General features: G+C 34.0%; 1 pseudogene; it reads left to right on the top strand.

Moving 5' to 3' along the window:
* Positions 2,564-22,783, top strand: part of LOC109833702 — a 26,519-nt pseudogene continuing 6,299 nt past the window's right edge.

Here is a 22,783-nt window from a genome sequence, read left to right as displayed (position 1 = left end):
TATGATTAATTAATAATGATAATTAATTTAGTTAATTTATGATTAGAATATAATAACAAAAAAGAATAGGGATAATATAGTCCATAAAAAGTTTTTTCACAACTCCCTCTTTTAAAGGGAGTATGATAGTATTTACAAATTGAATGACTCTTATGATATTTTATAGTTTTGGTTTTGTTTTTGAATGTCAATTGAATAATAAATTTTAGGACAAATTTTTAATTTCAACCTATTTAGAACATTTATTGCACAAATCGACTCCTTTTGTACTTATTTTTCAAATTCAACTCAGTTTCAGCTGGTTGAAACTGAGTCGAATTTGAAAAATTTTTTTACAAACTTCACTGGACTTCAAGTCTCGTGAAGTTTTATTACGTAACAAAACTTCACGGGACTTAAGTCCTGTGAAGTTCGTAAGTTTTTTTTTTTCAAATTCGACCCAATTTCAACTAGGTGGCTGAAATTGAGTCGAATTTGAAAAATAAGCATAAAAGAGGTCGATTTTTACAATTAAGTTTGCAAGTAGGTCGAAATTAAAAATCTATCCTAAATTTTACATTAAGTTTATATTTATTAGGTATATTTGTTGTCTCATATGCTCTCTTATGCTTCCGTTGAGGATATGAAGTTTTCCACATCGATGTATTTAATCAAAGGTGACATTATATGCTATTTATCTTCAGTGAATATTGGTTCTATGAACTGCTTTATCATAGTCTCTTATTATTGAAGTGAACTTAAAGACTATTAATCAAAATATTAAATATTTGTAATGCAATAACCTTTTTAAGCTCCATGCATTGCATGAGTTTGAGACTAGTAAATAAATCGTATTCTCTTTAAAAGTATGAGTTCGAGAAAAGCTTTTCACGGTCAATATTACCCTTCATTGTCTTGAATATTTTATTGAAGTATTAATTTATCATAATCTTAATTATATCATATACTAATCCCACGTGAACTACCGATAGCTCAATAATTTTAAAGAAATAATTACTAAAATACATGAAATACTATTTTAAATATTTTATTTAAATATTCAATTATCCTAATACTAATTATATCCTATACTAATACCACGTGAGCTATCTATAGTTCAGCAATTAAAAAAAAAAAATTAGAAAATCATATGTATATAACATATTATAATATGTGAGAAGTATTATAAAATATTTAAAAAGTTTTAAAAACTACACAAAATGCCCTCAAAACTTTAAAATTACACAAAACACTGCGACTTTTCAAAACTTAAAATAACAAACAAGAAAATTAGAAATTAACAACAACGTCCAGAAGAAATTAAAATTCACAATTAACTCCCTCAACATTCCAAAAATTGTAGAAACTACCTCAAAAGTTCAAATTATAAAAAAAAACACTTATAATTATAAAAATTTACTTAAAAATGACATAGATGAATTCAAGGGATTACCATCAAGCACTTGAAAATTAAAAATTTATAAAAAATAACTCTAATGTTACAAAAATTGCAAAAAACTTCCTCAAAAGTTGAAAATCATAAAAAAAAAACCTGAAATTTCAAAATGTATAACCAGTACACATAACCTAACTATTTATAATGACCTGAAGAAACCTTGCCCTAGCTAGCCCAACCGTCAATTACCCTAGTTTGAGTATGCTGTCAAAACTAGTCCTAGATAGCTCAACCCTCAATTACCCCGGCTTGAGTATGCCGTCAAACTCACAAGTTTAAAATACAACCCCAAACATAATGAAGCACAGAGAAAATAATCTTACAGCCCTTTAGCAAACCGTTCTTCAAACTGATAAAGATAAAGATCTGTGAATCAGTGGTGCAGCGATGTAAGCTTAGGACACTTCTCTTCTCATTGAATCAAACTCTAATGAAAAGCACGTAGAGAAGAAGTTGAACAAGGCTTAGGGGATTTAATCAACTCTCTCTCAAACCCTAGAATAAAGATATCTTCTTTTGTGTATTTGCCCCCTTAAACTTCATTGTTAATTATGATCACCAACTCCCCTTAAGTAGACTTTAATAGAATAAGAAAAAGATATCTAAATCTAAGTGCAAATAGAAGATCAAACGGGTTGACAAACTGCTAAGAGTAAATCTTAAAACTGCAAAATTTTGTTATAGCCATTGATGATGGATCACGACTATTGATGGTCCCTTAGTGATTATCGATGATTCAATTGTAGCCATCGATGGCGTTGAATCTGGTTTCTGAATTTGTTAGATTATCTCTTATAACCATCAACAGTTCCCTATAACCATCAATCAGTCATTGTAGACAATCGATGATGCTAATTCCTATTTTTGTTTTTCTTTGATTGGCTCCTATAACCATCCATAAGATGATGACCATTGATAATTGCAGATGCTAACCATCGATAATTGCCTCTTGACCATTGATGGTTTGAAAGTTAAAATCAACGTTCGTGTTAATTTTTACATCGTTTCAGAGTGCATCTTGCTCGTACCTGTTTATATCTAAAATACATCATCTCATAAAATATATCAATATTAAATGAGAGTTTGTTATTATTTATATAAGAGATATTGTACGAACAACATTTTAACATGTCTATCAAAGAAGCACTGACTGAGTTCCCCTTGAAGAATATATTGAACAACTTTGTCTATGGAAACTACAAGAAAAATTAGTAAGTATTTATAAATTTTTATACTTTATTCTTCAACTACTAATGGAATCATAAACTTAGTATAAAATTACATACAAATAATATTCCAATAGAAGCTAAAGCGAGCCATTGATTAACTATGTTGTGAGATATAACAAGCCAAATAAGAGGAGAAAAATCAATATAATGGATAAAAGATATACACATAATACTTATTACAATAATGCAAGTAAAAAATTTAAAATCAATCTTTTTTTGTCCTTATATAGTGGCACGACTCTGCGTGTAACTTTATTTGGGGATATGACTACCAATAAAGGATCAATTCTTGAATTCACAATCAAAGATAAGCATGTAATAGCACTATAAGATTTCAAGATCTTTAAATATGAAGGTAACATATTTTATTACTAAAATTATTATTAAATGACACTAAACGTAAATTGACTTTATATCTGTCTCAAATTTGTAGGGGAGATGTGTATGTCATTGTAAATTGCATCAATAACATACATTAACCCAAAGATACAACATACTAAATAAATAAGAGAATGATAAGAAAACCAATATATATATATATATATATATTATATATATAACACAACAAAGAAAAAATATTATATTTTAAAGCTAATATGCATGGCTCATTCGGAACAAGGTGCCATAACAAAAGCATCTCCATTCAAATTACTGATATATGCAATCATCACAACGTTCAAAAGAGGTATAATCTTTTAAGACCTACTCTAAAATTTACACAATTAAACCTAAAAATAGTTTATCAATATAAAGATATGCTATTGCACCTATAATGTAAAGATGACTACCATTTACAATAGAGTTAAGCCGTGATTCTATATTTACAAAGGCTACAACAAGAAGGTGGATACAGATGTTAGTAAGAGTGCTTAAATAATAAATATCATAGAATCACCAATGACATATTATTAAGATTAAGTAATATCCCTTCTTCGTGAAATAAACATATCAAAATCAAGTATTAACACTATAATCTAAGCAAATTGACAACAAAAATTATAGTTATTTAGTTCAGATGCTCGTGGAAAATGACACGTACAAAGAAAGGGTAGCATTATTTAACACAGTAGAAACTCTTATTAGATGCACAATAGAAATATTCATTATAGAGAAAAAAGAAGTAATTCCTAACCTTATTTAAGTAAAAAATTAGAAACACAGATATTTCATATATATCAAATTAACATTTATAAAAGGCCCTAGAGGGGGGATGAATAGGGTTAATGGATAATGAATATGAAATTAAAAGATTTTCCAACAAACCACAAATAATTATGAAGTGCAATAACAATAAAATAGAGTAGAAGTTAGAAATAGTTAGCCAATTGATGACGCGCGGTATGTTCACGAGGTTCGGTCCTCTGACCTACGTCTCCGCTCCCTACTCTCGAGGAGAAATCCACTAACACACCCAGTTTGGAAGCGGGAACTTCTCTACACAACGATCTCCACCGAGTTCTCACAACCACATAGTAGACCTCCACAAGATCAAGCTCACAACAGTTACAAATGGAAGAAAAACTCTCTCTTACAGTAGTCCTATGTCAAGAGGAAGAGATTGCAAGTGAAGCTTGGGATGTGAGATTTGAAAGTGTGAAAACAAATGAAAGTTGATGGGATGTGAGATTTGAAAGTGTGAAAACAAATGAAAGTTGAAGCTCTTTTGAACAAGAAACACAAACTCAAGAGATTTTTAAAGTGTGAAAACAAATGAAAGTTGAAGCTCTTTTGAACAAGAAACACAAACTCAAGAGATTTTTCAATCGTTTCTTGGTTGATGAAGTTAATAGGGTTCGTGGGTATTTATAAGAAGTGAAGATGATAGCCAAGCCCCAAAGAAACAAACAAAATCCCCCAAAAAACCGAGAAACATGATTCTGCATAGAACTAGCCGTTGGAGGCTTATCAATCGACTGATGAGCTGACTGTTACAGGCAATTTTCAGCTCGTCAGTCGACTGATAGTATAATCAGTTGACTATTGAGGTCATCAGTCTACTGATCAGTCGATCAAATAAGAAACAGAAACTTTTGACAATTCTGGTATGTTTCATCAGTCGACTGATCTCATGTATTAGTCGACTGATGAGATCATCAGTCGACTGGTCAGTTGACCAAATAAGAAATAGAAACCTTTTAAGATTTTGGCGAGTTTCATCAGTCGACTGATCTCAAGCATCAGTCGACCGATAACAGTTTTTCAGCCAATATAGGTTTTAAAAATGAGTTTCAAATGTCTTTTAAAAATAGTAAATAAATTCTAAAAAATGTGAAACTTTGGAAATAGTTTATAAGCATAATAACAAACTTGTTTGAAAAGTAATTTTGTAAAAAGTCCTCGTATTTGTTAAAATCATTGTTTTAGCAAAAATATCAAAATACGAGTATTAAAACTGTGTAAGTGTGTTATCCCAAGAGCTTCAAATGTAATCAACAAGCTACTTGCCTACATTAAGTACTAGAGAGAAAATAAAATAGCAAATATCCTTCACATATAAGTACATGGCTTGAGTCTTGATATTTGCTTCTATGTTGATGATGCTTATCACGTATGTAGTACTCTTAGAAAGCTTTACTTCATCACTTTGACTCCACCTTCTTAGATATCATCGTTGTAGCTCATATTCCATCCAATCCTCCAATAAAGGTACTAATGAGCCTGGTATTCTTGTAATTTACAATATCACTTAACAAGCAATTAGTACTAATAATAGTGGTTGTAAATCATCATCAAAACATAAAGGCTAACAATTTATTCTCTTTGAAAATAATCAAAGTCCGTCTAAAAGTTTGTGTTGAACATTGTAAATACATTCAGAGCCTTTGTGAAGTAAGATGAAAAGACAAAAAATAAATAAGCCTAGAGAAAGATAACGACACAATAAATTTAGCTACAACATGGTGTCACAATCGATGTAAACGACGAAGGCACTACTTTGAAATTGCCTAGGAAAAGATAAAGGCAGAGAATGATTGATCTTGACTCAATAAAAAATAAAACAGAAGGAATAAGAGCTTTGTTTTCTGAATATTTTATATAATAATTTAATTTTTTTGTAAAATTATGAATCTTTAGAATGGATTTTCATAAACTTTTTTTTAGTAGTTTTATATGCTTATGTGGATTCTTTTATCATATAAAAGTGTATTAGAGTTAGCATTAATCTTTAGTTTATGATTTTTATGAAGTCTATCAACAATTAGGAATAATGTTCGTATTCTCTTTAGTTTCATTCTACCCCACTTTTAATTAGTCATCTTGACTTATGGGGTTTAATTATTCGTCTTTTTTTTATAACGCTATTTTTTCAAGTGTTTTTTTACTTCCGCAACACTATACTTTCTCAAGTCAAACTTAGTTTCATGTTGGTCCAAATAACATGAAATTCATGTTTTAGGTTATATTTGTTTTCTATTAATTCAATTGTCAATATAAAAATTTAAATTTGGTGTAGCCTATTCAAACAATAATTAAAGAAAATAAATAATCATAATACTAAAGTTTAGAGACATAGATGAGCAAAAACTATCATAAGTAGAACCGATGAACAAATTTTAGTAAGAAAATAAATAAAAAATAATTAATCATGGTATATAACCACGTTCATTGCACGTGCATAAAAACTAGTAATTACATAAACTCGGGTCCATATAGATATGCAAATAAAATAGGCCCATATTAATATTTCAATATTTCTAGACCATGTAAAATAAATAGTATAGTCCTAGAGTGCTTAGTATCGGAGCAAGGCTTTCTAATCTGTCGTGTTTCTTTTCCAAAATCTCCAAATACCGGCGACTCTCAGCCATTTCTTTCTCGCTTCGTTCTCTCATTCGATGGGTCGCTACGGTCCCCGACCAAAAAGGTTCCATCCTCTATCTCCTCCGAAGCTTGAACATCGATTTAAATTTGAAAATCTAAATATCAATCGAATTTGAATATGGTGATATTTAATTCAATTTGTTTCTACCTCTACTAACCGGTCGTTTTTTTAATAAAATTAATTACAACGCCGCAAAGGGCCCAAGCTGACGGCAAATCTGTCACTCTAGGGTTTTTGGAGATGAAGGAAGGTCTCTCTCCCCTATGGGGACAAATTTTTAAAATAGACCCATTTAGAAACTTATTTTTAAAAAATGACCCATTTTAAAAATATTTGTCATTTTCGACCCAGTTTCAGCTACATTGCTAAAATTAGGTCTGAAGTGACAAAAAAAATAAAAAAAAAATAAAAACTTCGCGGGATTTTAAATCTCGTGAAGTTTAAGGCCTCATTAGCGCTAACGAAGCCTTAAACTCTAGGGGATTTAAAATCCCGTGAAGTTTTTGATTTTTTTGCCACTTTCGACCTAGTTTAGCCACCGGTCTGAAACTGGGTAGAAAATAACAAATATTTTTAAAAGGTGTCGTTTTTTAAAAATAAATTTCTAAATGGGTTTATTTTGAAAATTTTTCCCCTCTTGGGGTTTCGAGACAAATTATGGCATTTTCTCAACTTCAATTCTCACTAGCATTCATCACAAAAACTGGGGACTCCAATTACGGCACAAAATTAGCAGGTGATTTTGTTTGAAGTCACTGCAGGGCATGGATCAATGGGTTCAGAAGGCGGAGCAAGGGTTTCGTGAATTGGAGCAGTGGGCTCAGCATCAGCGGCCGATGGATCTCGTCGCCGCTATGGCCATCGTCGTCCTCACTTCTTTTCTATTTGTGTTGTGTAAGTCTGCTCTCTTGACCATTTTTTGCTTACTGATGCTTGTTTCTATTAATGGATCGTATTTTACTTGGTCATTGATGCAGATAATTTGTTCCATCATCAAAATCTACTGGCATAAGCTAGGAACTTGTTAATCTTTAACTGCTACAAGCGATTTTCGGAAGTTTTTTTTGACCTTTTTACTTCCCAAATCTATGAAATTTGCAGATATACCCCAAAATCTGCATATTTACTGATTTAGCCTTGCATCCCACATTGTAATTTTATACCTTAATCATTTCGGGTAAATTAGCAAATAAGCGGATTTGGGGGGAGTGTCAATGTGTAAATAGGGTAGCATTAGGGTGTGTAGGCAAAAAAGGCCTTATCTTTCAGGGGGAGAGAGGGGGTATTGTTGTCATTTTAGCCCTTCTCAATTTGATATTAACAGCGTTAAATAAGAGGAATATTTTAAGTCGATTTTGTAACCAATTTTGAAGTAAAGCCCTTTTTTTTAAAAATAATGTTCTGGAGGTTTCAGAATGGTAATAGATGAAAATTAATATAAATTTTGAAATAAAAGTGAAGAGAAAAATTCAGAATGAAAATTTCTGGCTACATGTATACAAGACTTCAAACCTTAAAGTGGGTGACTAGTGCCTGAATCCAATTATCGTTTCTTGAATCTTTTAGGTAGAAATTGCATGTTGTCCTACTGGTATCACTGCTTAGGACTGAACTTAAAATTTAACAATTACAATGCAGTTACGCACTAAAGCAAAGTAGAATATAAATTTATGCTAGCTGATTTAAAATTTTAGTTCGAATAGCTAAGCATTAGCTTGAAGTTAATTTTCTTCTGGAATCAGTGTGAATATTTGACAATTGTATGCATTCTAATTGGCAGGATATGTTTTAGATCTGCTTAGTATCCCTGACATCAATACTTACATCTTTAAGAGATTGTCCTTATTGCCTTCCCTTCAGCTGTTCCTGTTTATAATGTTTAGTGCTCGTTGGTTATGCTGAACTGTTGGGTATATGATTTGCATGTTTAGATCTTATATGTGATGAAATTCTGATTGCAAGTGTTAGTACTTGATAATTCCAGAATAAGTTAGGCACTTAGGTTGTCAACGATTACAACTCTAACCTCAAGTTTTTTGAGTTGCTGATATTTCTGTCTTTTTAACCATTTGTAAGTTTACCACTTCCAACATGTGCAGTATTGCATGTTGTGATATAGATGATTACACAAACACGATGGGTTCTTAGATGTTAGCAATCTTGTGAAAGTTATTAGTGGGCTTTCATATATATATATATATATTGCCATCATATCTTTTTCTGTCGTCCAATTTGGTCATCACAGTTGAGCTTGATACACAGATTAGCAATGATTAACTTGACACGGTTAATTTTGAGTCATAGTTTATGGTCTCCATCGGGTGATTGCGCTAATGATCATGCCGACACAATTGAATGGAATGTTAACCTAGTGATTATCCATCCTACTAGGTAGGATTTCAGTTAGTATCGTAGGGACTTTTTACCAAACAATTTATTTGTAAAACATGTAACTAACAAAGTACATGTTAAGCTATGTTATAAAACATATTAAGATAGATTTATTAAGGAACAGTGTCTATCTATGATGAAAAAGGCTCCGAATTTAGAAGTAAAATTATAAGAACTATATATATTTTTTCACCCAATAGAAGTATAGAGAATTTTGGACTAATATGGGGGTTCGTAACATGTTGTGCGTCAACATCCAAATTCGCATCTTCTTTGTTCTTTGTTCTTTCTTTGAGTCGAGAGAGGGCTCCTCTCACTAATGACATACAGTTCTTTTGTCCGTCGAACTTTTCAGTTAAGAAACTTGTGCAAAAAAGTACATGATGTTTTTTCTTCTTCTAAATGTTGCAGCAGGCAGATTCAAACTGATCACACACCAACAGTGTCTTATGAAGGCTAAGACCAACTCATCAAATTCCGAAGACAAAACATATTCTGGACAGGAACCTTTGTATTTTAATTAGGGTATTTTTGGGAAATGAGAAGTGACGGGCCCAAAGATTAAATTTGTCCTTTGTAATGTAGGATAATTATTGCGAATGATCAAAATTACTTAGATAAAAGACGGGCTAATTGTCCACCAGGATTCTAATTTAACTAATTGACATCTGAATACTATAGAGACAGCCCTTTAAGCTGACTTTTAGTCCAAGCCACCGCTTACTGAACTAATAAGAGCATTACATCTTATGATTTACTGAGTTATATGCTCTTACTCAAGCAAAACCAGTCAAGCTGCAAATTCATGACACATATTTTAGCATTACTATAATTAACTATTATTAAAGCCTATACATGATGATGATGCTGTACTATTGTTTGACTAGTTATTGTGACGTCTCTGGTTTCACACAAGGCTGCAGTCCAAGGTGACTCCAAGGATGTCAAACCTGCCATGCACCAAATACTATGCAATAACATGTTTTACCATCATAATAATATCTCTCTAGTGGAATCAAATGAAAAGAAGTACGGATACAAGCAGATAGAATAAAGGTAATAATACAAGGAACATAATATAGAGAGAAGATAGCCAACAATAAATGTAATCATGTTCCAACAGAAGATAAGTATTACATCTGATAAGTCTGAAATAAGAGTAATAAATCTCTAACACAAGAGTCAACTGAATACAGTACTAAGACACTCAGGCTTCAATATGAAATACATTTCTAAAAGAAAATTAATATCATAAGTATCAATTGTGGAACGCTAAATATCTAGTAAATAAATGACGGTAAACTAAACTGCATCTCCGTCAACCTGGGCTCCCCGGACGCCTGACTCGCTGCCTGAAAAGAGGAAAAATAACGAGTGTCAAAGCGCTAGCGAGAACTTCTCCACCACCCTCAGGGGGAAGGGGTTAGGAGTACAAAAAATACAAGTTAGTACATATAGATATATAAATCATCTATCTTGAACTAAGAGGAATTAAGATTTAAAAATCCACAACACGAGAATGAGTACGTCGAGCGAAATAATCCAAACAAGAAAACTCTCATGTATATACTCATGTATCTCAAATTGTGAATCGCTAAATTCTAACTCAAAGATTCTATACATACAATAATTAATAAAAGCAATACACTACCAATCCTCATCCAAATCAAATCATGTTAAAATACCTCACACTACCCTTGAGTAAATGGCACAATAACAAGGATCAAAACCCGGTAAAAAAAACTCGTATAGTATACGTCGTGTATAACAACCTCAGTCTTATACCCTACGCTCGGGGTAGATATCATGGGAAAAAAAATACAATTCTATGATTCCTCTATAAAAAGAACGGTGTGGAGTATAGACGCTCACATATCCTGTGGCTCATCGTAATATTTTTCGATTCACTACTTTACTCGAACACCCTGCGGAGTATAGGCATATCAGCCTAATCTGGAACTCAATACAAATAAAAAAAATATAGACTCTCGGCACTCACAACATCCTGTGGTTCAGCGCAATCTCATGCGACTCACAACCGGAACTCGCTCGCTCTGCGGATTATAAACATATCAGCCTAATCCGGAACACAATGATGCGTAACAGAGTGTAGTCTACTGCGATCTAATTGTAGTATACCAACTAACCCACTCTAAGTGTAGTCAATCCGCAGTCTCATTGCGGTGTACCAACTAACCCCACTCGAGCATCCAAAACTATCGTAATATGAAATAAATATTTCTCTCTATCATGACAAACTCAAAGATTAAATTATGCACCTCAAAAGCTCGTGCATGCTCAAAATCCAATACGTGCTCTCTCATAAACAACGCACGTGTATCGACGTACGACTCGTACTTCGTACGTGCGATCAAACGCACGTAGAAAAGAAACAATATGAACCAAACGGCACAAGACCGGTCGACCGATCATGTCCCATCGGTCGACTGATGGTATGCTCAAAACATGCACAAGCAGCCTTGATCGGTAGACCGAAAGCCTACGTCGGTCGACCGACTGGGGCCAATCGGTCGACTTATTGCTTTGATCAGTCGATCGACCAGAACAATTTTTCCAGATTTCTGAGTAAAGTTAAATATTCTCATAAATTCATTAAAAATCAAAATTTCTCTAATAAAACTCATATGTTAAATCTTATTTATGGTATTTAGGGTTTACTTTGCTACATGGAAAAACACAATTATCAAATTTGAAGGAAAACTAGAATCCCTAACATGATTATATTTGTAATTTCATCATAAAAACATATTTAAATCAGCAAAAACTCATATTAAATCAACTTCAGATCATGAACCCTAATTAAAGAAACCATCTTCATACCATTTTAAATCAGAAATTTCAAATCTTTATATCATACAAGTCAAAGGTGTGATCTTTACTCATAAAATAGGTTTTATAAATTCAATAAAATCAAGAAAAACAAGGGATAGGTTTGGAGGAGATGAAATTCGCCTCAAAATTCGTGCTGAAACTCCAAACACGCGAGAGACACAATCCTCCACCAAAAGCCCACGATCTCGATCTCTAGGTTTTTGCTCCTCAAAGTTCTACAAATTCACAAGAGATAACTCAAGGGGTGTGACTGCTGATCAACGTGGGAAATACAGAAGAAAAGAGGAGAAAAGTCGGGTTTAGAATATATATATAGGTGTGTGATCAAACGGGCTCAAAACTGACCCAACCTGAAACCCGAAGATCGGTAGACCGAAAGCCTACGTCGGTCGACCGACTGGGGCCAATCGGTCGACTTATTGCTTTGATCAGTCGATCGACCAGAACAATTTTTCCAGATTTCTGAGTAAAGTTAAATATTCTCATAAATTCATTAAAAATCAAAATTTCTCTAATAAAACTCATATGTTAAATCTTATTTATGGTATTTAGGGTTTACTTTGCTACATGGAAAAACACAATTATCAAATTTGAAGGAAAACTAGAATCCCTAACATGATTATATTTGTAATTTCATCATAAAAACATATTTAAATCAGCAAAAACTCATATTAAATCAACTTCAGATCATGAACCCTAATTAAAGAAACCATCTTCATACCATTTTAAATCAGAAATTTCAAATCTTTATATCATACAAGTCAAAGGTGTGATCTTTACTCATAAAATAGGTTTTATAAATTCAATAAAATCAAGAAAAACAAGGGATAGGTTTGGAGGAGATGAAATTCGCCTCAAAATTCGTGCTGAAACTCCAAACACGCGAGAGACACAATCCTCCACCAAAAGCCCACGATCTCGATCTCTAGGTTTTTGCTCCTCAAAGTTCTACAAATTCACAAGAGATAACTCAAGGGGTGTGACTGCTGATCAACGTGGGAAATACAGAAGAAAAGAGGAGAAAAGTCGGGTTTAGAATATATATATAGGTGTGTGATCAAACGGGCTCAAAACTGACCCAACCTGAAACCCGAATTCTGGGCATCTATTTGTCGACTGATCACTAGGCATCAGTCGACCGACAAGAGACCATCGGTCGACCGATCACTAGGCATCATTCGACCGACCTTGCACAATTTTCAGCTGGCGGGTTCTTCTTATATACATGTTTACACTTGTATATTTACACTCATATGTACGTACTCGATCTCAAATCGATTTCAAACATACTCATTCATCTCAGAATAGTACCAATCATCATAAAAATCATTTAATTATATTTTTCATAATATTTTCAAATTTACGGGGTTCAACAGTTATGGTGCTCAAGGTTTATAAAAATCAAGTTGTTGTATTGGTTACTGCAAACTGAAGCAATTTGTTCTAATAATTGCGTCTCCATTTATATGAATGCCACATCATAACAACGAGAAAGGCAAAAAAAAGGCTAAACCCTCATAAACTGTGAACATTGTTTAAACTATTCTTCAATATCGAATCAAATGATGAGCTTCAAACTCAGCTGGAAGTGCATCCTTCAAGTACGTTGGACCTGCAGCTTTTGCTGCAGTACTAGCTGCATGGTAAATGACACAGCAATTTTCTGCAGCTTCTTAAAGTTCAGTATACTTGTTTTGATACGGCGAAACCAGTGAAAGGAAGAAAAAAGGTAGATTATAGGTGAGCTTGAATTTGTTCTGTACTTTCGACAATTTTACTTCAATCCTTTTTTTCTTTACATTTGCTGATTTACACCATGTCCAATTTTAAGCATGCGTATGGGGACATTTGTGAAATATCTTCATATATGTTCATTAAATCTCATTCTGCTTGTCAGATGGTTCTTTAATTTGATTTACTTGTTTGTGATCATGGTGAGTTTCCTTAGGCGCAGAAAGTCTAACACAATAGTTCTTGCGGGTTTGAGCGGCAGTGGAAAAACTACTCTTTTCTACCAGGTATTACAATAGCTTCTCGAAACTATTAAATTTGACTACTGATAGTGATTAGTGATGGAACATCAACATTCTTAGGCTCATGACAGTACAGTTGCACATTATTGGTTGGTGGTGAAAACTTCCACTTAAACACATTAATGGGCCAGTGCTGAGAACTTGAAACTAATAGATTTCTACTTGTAGAAGACAATGATATATTTTTCTTACTAAAGGAGTGGTTATGCTAGCATATGGAAAGGTAAAAGAGCTGAAAGTCATTGAAGATTCCATAAACTATACTCCCCTGAATAACGTTTGTACACGATATGGCTATGAATGTGTATTGATATGCTTTTCAAAATATCTGGATGTGGATACTGCAGTATCCATATCACTTTTCTCTGAAGAGTATCTTAGGAAAGTAAGGTGCACGAGCAATGACCCTTAATATGAAAGAGGAAGTTAAAACATGGTGCAGCACTCGTGGGATTGAAAGATGATACTGAAGGTAAAGCAATTCGCGATAGGGAAAACATGCATATTCTCCAACAATTCTTTTCCCTTTTTGGTTCGGCTTGATGCTTAGCTGATCTGAGAGCTATTCAATGATACGATTACCACTTATCAGTATCACTAAGTATACATCTGCAAAGCCTAACTGGAAAATCAATAAATAGATCATATCAAACATGAAAGCATAGGATTCTTATTGTACTAAGTACTCAAATACCACCCATGTTCTAAAATGTGATTTTGGTCACTCATGTGAAACTAGGCTGGATATGATATGCATCCTTTGACTTACTGTCTACAGTGGTTTTATCCTAAGTCCAAATAATGAATCCAAATAATCTATCTGGGAAATCCAAATAATGGAAGTGGACCGCCCCCACGCAAAAATTGAGGATCTCCTCAGATCTGTCTTAAGTAGTCCAAATTAGTAGTGGTATTGTAAATTTCCCAGCAGTTTTGTGCTGCAAGCCCACAGCCTAATATTGGGGTTCATATTGATGGGTTTGTGGTGTTCTGGCGATCTTCAAGGATTTGTACTAAATTCTTTGGCTATGTCGGGTATGAGGAACACATGTATAGTTTGAGGAAGAGAACCTAGAACAAGCTTGAAACTATTTTGAGGCCAAAATTAGCATACTTTTTTTTTTTACTTCTGTCTCTCTCTTGGAAGCTCTAAGAATTCCCTTACCGAAATAAGACAGATGGGTTTCTTGCAATATGATAAATTATGCTTTTCCTATTTCCAAGTTAACTTAGTCGCCACTGATTTCTCTTTTATCCCCTTTTTTATTATTTTCAAGCAAAGTAGTGCAGCTCCATGTGATACCAATGCATTCCTTGTATGATATCGTTAATGCTGTATTATATTTTGACGGATGGGTTTCTTGCAATATGATAAATTGTGTTGTTCCTATTGCCAGGTTAATTGAGTCACCGCTGATGTTCTCTTTTACCCCCTTATTTTGTGAATTTCAATTAAGCTTCATGTGATACCAATGCATTGTTTAAATGATATGTTGATGTTGTACTATGTTCTGATACTGATTTTGAAATGCGTAAAGTGGCGCTATAATCTCATTACAATGATATGTAATTGTTTATGCTTTTATCTCTCTATATGTTTGTGATTCTCAATCTGACAATAACTTATGTATGTCAATTTTTATCTGATATCTTCGCGATGGCTCCTCTCATCAAGGCACTGTTACGTAAATGGAAGCGAATGACGATAGCTTTGTTCTGCATTCTGATGCTGATAAGGTAAATGGTGCATGCTAAAGAACTGCTTAGTTATAAATAGATTTTAAATATCATATATTTACTAAATGAAATGATATTATCATGTGTAAAATAATTTAACACAATGCTTACAGTGTTTATATTCACTTCCGAATTAAATATCATAATTGCACTGAAGGGCAAAGGAAAACCTGCCTATGTGGTTGATGTTCCTGGTCATTCTCAACGTTGGCCGAAGATTGATGGCTATTACCACAAGCAGCTGGCCTTTATTTTTGTTGTGGATGTTTTAGGTTTCTTACCAAACTAGTATAATGCACGTGCTTTGCACGTAGGCATACTATTGTTTATCTTCATTTCTTTTTTTGAGTGCAAAATTATGAAGTGACTTTTGTAACAATATAAATTATTAAATTTAATAATTAATAAATGTTTACATTAATAAATAAAGTTGTGTATAAAGAATTATATGAGTAATTTTTACATCTTGGATAATTATTAAAATTTAATCATAATATAGTGAAATACTTATAACAAATTAACTAATTATTTAATACTATAATATATAATATAATATTTTTATTTGTATTTTAGAATAAGTATAATAAATTACATGCTATTTATAACTATTATTATTTATAATATTTATATATAGTATACTTATAGTACTATTATTCACTATAATGTATTAAATAATAGTGTAATTCTTAGTTAAGTTATAATACTAAAATAATTATATTATTTTACTATAAAATATTTATACAATTTTATTGTATTACTTATTGAATGATAATATACTTTTTAAGAATACTTAATAGTGTGTTATTTTATTTATAATAATTTTATTAGTTTATTATAATTTATAAATAGGCATCTAACAATTTAATAACATATTTATAAGTAGTGAATGGTGTAATTTTTAAGAATATTTGACAATGTACTATAATTTATAAATAGACATTTAACAATTTAATAATATATTATTTAATAAATTACGTATAGTTGTTTTACAAAATAATTTATTACACTAATAGTTTTATACGATTTTATTATAATAAATAATTATCTATAATAAATTATAACATATTTTATAAAATTTTTAATCATTTTAAAGGTATTTATATTAATTATATTTTAATTAATGCCTCAATATGTGGGAAAGTAAGGAGGTCCTAATTAATAAGATGTTATAGATAATTAGTTAAAATTAATTAAAAGTAATGGTTTAATTGTAAATTATCAAAATTTGAGAGGGCAAAAAAGAAAATCAAAAGTTTTAACATGGATATTCTCTTTCATAAGTAGTATAGATTATTGAGCAGCTGTTGAGTAATCACTTACCGCATTATCTTTTTCGACCACCTTATAATATTGTCACCCTATTTTCCTAAAACATTGTTTCTTCTCATTGTAGGTATCTCTACAATACACTGACAAAAGCAAGTGTAGTAGAGAAGAAGATACCCATTCTGATAGTGTGCAACAAGTCTGATAAAGTGACAGCTCACTCAAAGGAGTTCATCAGGAAGCAGTTATAAAGGAAATATAGGTTCAAAACTTAACTGATCTTACTCGTTATGCTGAACATGTTCTGCAATTTAATGTCAATAAATATGTTTTGACAAAATTCAATTTATTTGTAAAATGGAAACAGGCACATGCTTATGGTGTTACATAAGTTGAAACTAGATATTTGCCTTCTATTTTTGACATCCACCAGACGTTTAGAGTAATTATGTTTTTTTTTTGGTTAAATTTCACAAAACTAACATGATGTTTGGGCCTTTTCTTTTACAAAAACTACCATGAAACTATCATGAACTTCCTCACTAAACTACCATAGTTGACTTGGGTAAGTTTGTCAAGTGCTTCATATGGGACATGTTCATGAACTTTGTGGGATGCTAATACATAAATAAGTGTAGTTTATACTTCATCCCAAATGTTCACTCAATTAGCAACGTTTTCATGTAGTTCATGGATTTTCTGTAGTTTTAAAAATTCATGGTAGTTTTTTTTTCTATCAAAATAAGTTTATGATAGTTTGTGCTAAACTCCCTGAAGTTCATGGTAGTGTGAAATTTATCCTTTTCTTGAGTAGATCTTATGGACAAGCAATACAATTATTGTTATGATAAAATCCCCAGGATAAGCTAATATTAATCACACGAAAGCACAAAAAATATCGAGAACACACAAACACAAAGATATATTTGGTTCGGCTTGTAACAAATATAATGTAAAGATCTTTCGATCACTCAATCCTAAATAATACCCTAAAAGCCTAATACAACTGATGAGGACATCTAGGCACGTGCACGGGATTTTCGCCGTGTTTATCAGCATAGGAGACGTCGTATTTCAGCCGTGCATCAGATCGCAGGGATATGATTCTGATATTTAGATTTTTTAGTTATTTTTCAGTTAGTAGTTGATTTCAGATTAGAATTGTTGTTAGTTATTTAGTTTGTTATTGGATGAGGTTGAGAGAGATTTGATTGAGCTTTCAAATTCTGTAATATTCTTTATATAAACCTTATTGTAATCAGAATTAAAAAAAATAAAGATTATTTGAAATTTAGTTACGATTACCTGTGTTTGAACGTGTGAAACGTGGGTGTGAAACCCTAAGATCGCTCCCCTATTCCTTCTTCTGTTCAAGCAGCCGCCGCCCGTCGTCACTCCTGAACACCGCACCACACCTGAAACCCCTCGCGGCATATATAACCACGCATACGAGCAGCCCACCGCCGCTTGGCCTCTCCACGCGAGCCGCCGAACCCCAATCGACGGCCCCAGCTCCACGTGCTCGACAATCACAGTCGAGCTTCCTCACCCTCTCTACCTCCGACAGCGCCCGTCCTCTACTGCATCCCAAATCCGCCCGTTGTCGCCCTACTCGACGAAGATCGCCGGCGTGTTTCTTCCTCAGCCACCGAAGGCCGCTGTCGCTCTTCGCTCGTGAGCAGACGTCGCTCGCTTTCCCTCAGATCGAAGTCGGGCAGAATATCGGGTCTAGGGCTTTGAACAGATCCGGCCTTCATACTTGGGTTTGATTTATTTAGGTTCAGACTCGATCTGGTTCAGTTGGACCAGGCCCTGACCAGATCCAATCTGCATTGTTCCGAATTTAGATTTCGCAGTCCGCTGGTGTATGGCTGATCCTGATGCTGAAGACAACGATCTCGTGCTTGATCCAGAGACTGGTGTTGTTGATTTGCAGCTTTCCCCGTGGTTCGATTACCGGGCGTTCGAGAGTGTTCCTGAATACGTCGAACGCGTGACTCATCAGATTGTAGATAGTGTGGAGAGCCGTTTGGGAATTAGTTCTTGGCACCGACATTTTCATCCAGTCACGCCGCTTCATCCTAATTACGTAGCTCTCGGAGGAGAACTCCCGCCACTCAGATTCGGAGTTATTACACCACCTTCAGAGGATCCTCCCGTCGAACCAGTCTAACCCGACGAAGGTTTAATTTTCTTACGCTCAAGTACTTTCGGAATTGCTATTGCGTGTATGTTATTATCAATCTTAGTATCAATTGCGATTATGCTGTATTCAGTTTGAATAGTGAGCGAGTGATTCTGTTGCTGAGTGTTTCTGCTTATCTAAATATTACAAATTGAACTGTATTAAGAGAACAAATCATTACATTAATTATCGAAATAATTTTACAAAGGTTCAAACTTAATACATTGCAACTTTTGCTTAAAAACCATCGTTCGCTTTATTTTACTCTTGAACTTCCTGCTTAGATTGATCGCTGATTTGGTGAAGCATTGTTGTCGCTGATCTTGCACCTGCATTCACATTGTTTCACATCAACAACTCTCTCAAATAAAGGAACAAAAGAGAAAAAAAATCAAATAGGCTTCACAAAAGAGCTCTCTTCTTGATTGGTGCTTTATAGATTGATGATCGTAATTAGCTTAAAAGACTGTATATATATAGCTTTGGAGATCCCAACTCCTTGCTGTTCACGGAATATGAGTTTTAGTTAGAATAGAACTCCACATGTTCTAAAGCTAATAAGAGTCTAAGTAGGAATATCAATTGTTTATCCTTGTCAAAATAGGAATTTCAATTCACATAATTATTCTACACTCGCACAGAATAAAAGACTCATATTGACTGTAGCCTTTGCCAAAAATATTAGATTGAGTATTTGAGTCAAAACACAACAAATCTCCATCTTGACTCAAATGCATCAAGCAATCCTCACTTACAAAAGCTAATTTACTCCACCTTCTCTAATAGCCCCGCAGGGCATCAGGTGTGACACATATCCATAAAGTTCAAGCCCGGCTTGAACTTGCCAACTGAAAGAGGCATCCTAAACAAATCGAATGAACTATCCGCACGACGACCGTAACGCTTAGCGAAGTCATCATCTGAAGTAGCTCCTGAATAGCTAAAGGGCATAAGATTGTTAACCGATAATGCATAAGCTACTATATCTTTGCGGTGGTTGAATATCTCGTCTAGACCGATCGTAGGCAATAGTGTATTCTTGCTCTTCCTGCAGTCGCTGAGGTGCTTCATATACTTGAACGGGATATGGTTACTGAACTCCCGTAGTTTTATCTTGCTGAAGAGCTGAATCACGAATTTCTAACTCCACATTATGTCCTGTAATGCGCGCCTTATTGTCAACTGAAACTGGTGACTGTTTTTGGTGGAACATAGCAGATTCATCGAAAGTGACATTACAGCTGATAATAATCTTAGGAGACTTTGGATCATGGCACTATAACCTAAAACCCTTAACACCTGATGCATAACCTAGGAATATGCACTTCTTTGCTTGAGGCTCAAGTTTCCCTTGACTAACATGTGCATATGCAAGACAACTAAATATTCTAAGATTAGAATAATCCGCAGGCTTACTGGATTAATCCTCCTCTAAAGTTTTACAACCAACAACAGTAGATGATGATCGATTCACTAAGTAACAAGCCGCATTCATCATTTCTGCCCTGTAATCCTTGCTTAAACCTGCATTGAACAACATACAACGAGCTTTCTCCAAAAGGGTTCTATTCATACGTTTTGCCACTTTATTCTTTTGCAGTGTGCGAGGGACTGTATGATGTTTAACGATTCCCTCCTTGCAGAACTTATTAAATTCTCCTCCATAAAATTTGAGGCCATTATCAGTTCTAAGCGTCTTAATTAGCCTCCCAGTCTGCTTCTCAATCAAAGACTTCCACTGCTTGAAAGTCACAATACCTCATAGTTATGTCTCAAAACATAGACTCAAACCTTCCTCAAGTAGTCATCAATGAATGTCAATAAATATCTTGAACTACTACCCTTCGAGGCAACTTGAGAAAGTCCTCAAAGATCTGAATGGATATAATCCAAAGTACCTTTAGTCTGATGCATTGCTGTACTGAACCTAATTTTTTCTGCTTCCCGAATATGTAATGCTTGCAGAATCCTAATTTTTTTGTACTCTGTCCACATAAAAGACCATTTTTACTCAATTCGGCCAACCACACTCACTTATATGACGGAGTCTCATGCTATAATCTAGTAGTATCAGCCCCTAATATTGATGATGCAACTATAGCCGAACCGGCGATGGTAGGACCTTGTAAAACATACAACATGCTGATCTTCTTTCCTTTCATAACCACAAGAGTCTTTTGTAACTCTAAGAACTCCACCTTTACCTGAAAAATTGCACCCAAGTCTATCAAGAGTGCCCAAAGAGATGGGATTCTTCCTCAAATCTAGAACATGCCTAACATCGGTCAAAGTCCTGATGACTCTATCATGCATCTTAATCCGAATTGTGCTTTTCTCAACAGTCTTGCATGAGACATTATTCCCCATAAGAACAACTCCACCATCAATAGCTTCATAAGTGGTGAACCAGTTCCGATTAGAACACATGTGATAGAAACAACTTGAATCCAAAATCCAATCATCCATGCTCCTATTTTTATCATCTGTAGCCAACAAAATCACATCTTCAGCAATATCAACTTCAACAGAGTTCTCCTTTGATTTTTCTTCATACTCTTCTTATTTATTCTTGCTCTTCAATCTATAACAATCAATTTTGATGTGCTCTTTCTTCTTACAATATCTGCATGTCAGATTCATATGCTTCGACTTATACCTGTTAGGCTGTTACCTCTANAGCCACTTTCGCTTGTGGTTAACTCTTTGTTGATCTTCTTATTCAATAAGTTCTCTTTGACGTCATTGATGCCAATCGAATCTTGACCGTAAATCATAGTATCCTTGAAGTGCTTGTAGAAAGACGACAAAGAACATAATAACAATATGGTTTGATCTTCATTATCGATCTTAACATCAATCTTACTCAAATATGTAATCACATAATTGAATTCACCAGTATGAGATTTGATGGATGAACCTTCTGACATCCAAAGTGTGTACAAACGCTACGTTAAGAGGAGGTGATTAGTGAGCGATTTCGTCAAATACAAATCCTCTAATTTAAACCACAAATCAACGGCTGTCTTCTCCGTGAGAAATTCTAGCAAAACTTCGTTTGTCAAACATAACTGGATCATTGTAAGAGCTTTATCATCCAACTCATCTCATTCTTTCTCCGTCATTGTAGTCGGTTTCTTCGACTTCCCGAACAAAGCCTTCTTCAATCCCCTCTGTGTCAACACGACAATCATCCTAACTTGCCAAAGGCTGAAACTAATGTTACCGTCAAACTTCTCGATATCCCATTTCGTAGTGGTTGTCATCATCTTCTCGTCTGATCGATAGCTGAGGGCTTTGGTACTAATTTGTTATGACAAACTCTCCAGGATAAGCTAATATCAATCACACAAAAGCACGAAAAATATCGAGAACACACGAACACAAATATATATGTGGTTCGGCTTGTATCCTATGTCCACTGACGAAGGAGAAGAATAGCTTTACTAAATTGTGACGAATACATTGTGGAGATGTCTTAATCATTCAATCCCAAATAACACCCTAAAAGCCTAATACAACTTTCTCAAATAAAGAAACAGAAGAGAAAAAAATATCACATAGGAACTATCCTCTACACACACACACACACTCTCTCTCTCTCTCTCTCCTCTTTCTCTCCCCCTTGGGGGCGATTTTTGCCTAGCCCCCCACCTCATCTTGAACTTTGATGACTCGAACGAGTGCGGCGCGAGTGTGTGACTTGTGGAAGAAACTGCCAACCCATGTATGGATTGGTGTTCATGGTGAATTTCGCCGGCCCATTATTTATGAAAAGCTCCCCAAATTCTGCAATTTCTGCAAAATTCAAGGCTGCGGAGTAGAAGAATGTAA

Source organism: Asparagus officinalis, chromosome 1 (assembly GCF_001876935.1).
Source record: "Asparagus officinalis chromosome 1, Aspof.V1, whole genome shotgun sequence".
Classification (NCBI taxonomy): Eukaryota; Viridiplantae; Streptophyta; class Magnoliopsida; order Asparagales; family Asparagaceae; genus Asparagus; species Asparagus officinalis.
This window is presented reverse-complemented; position numbering and strand designations above follow the sequence as displayed.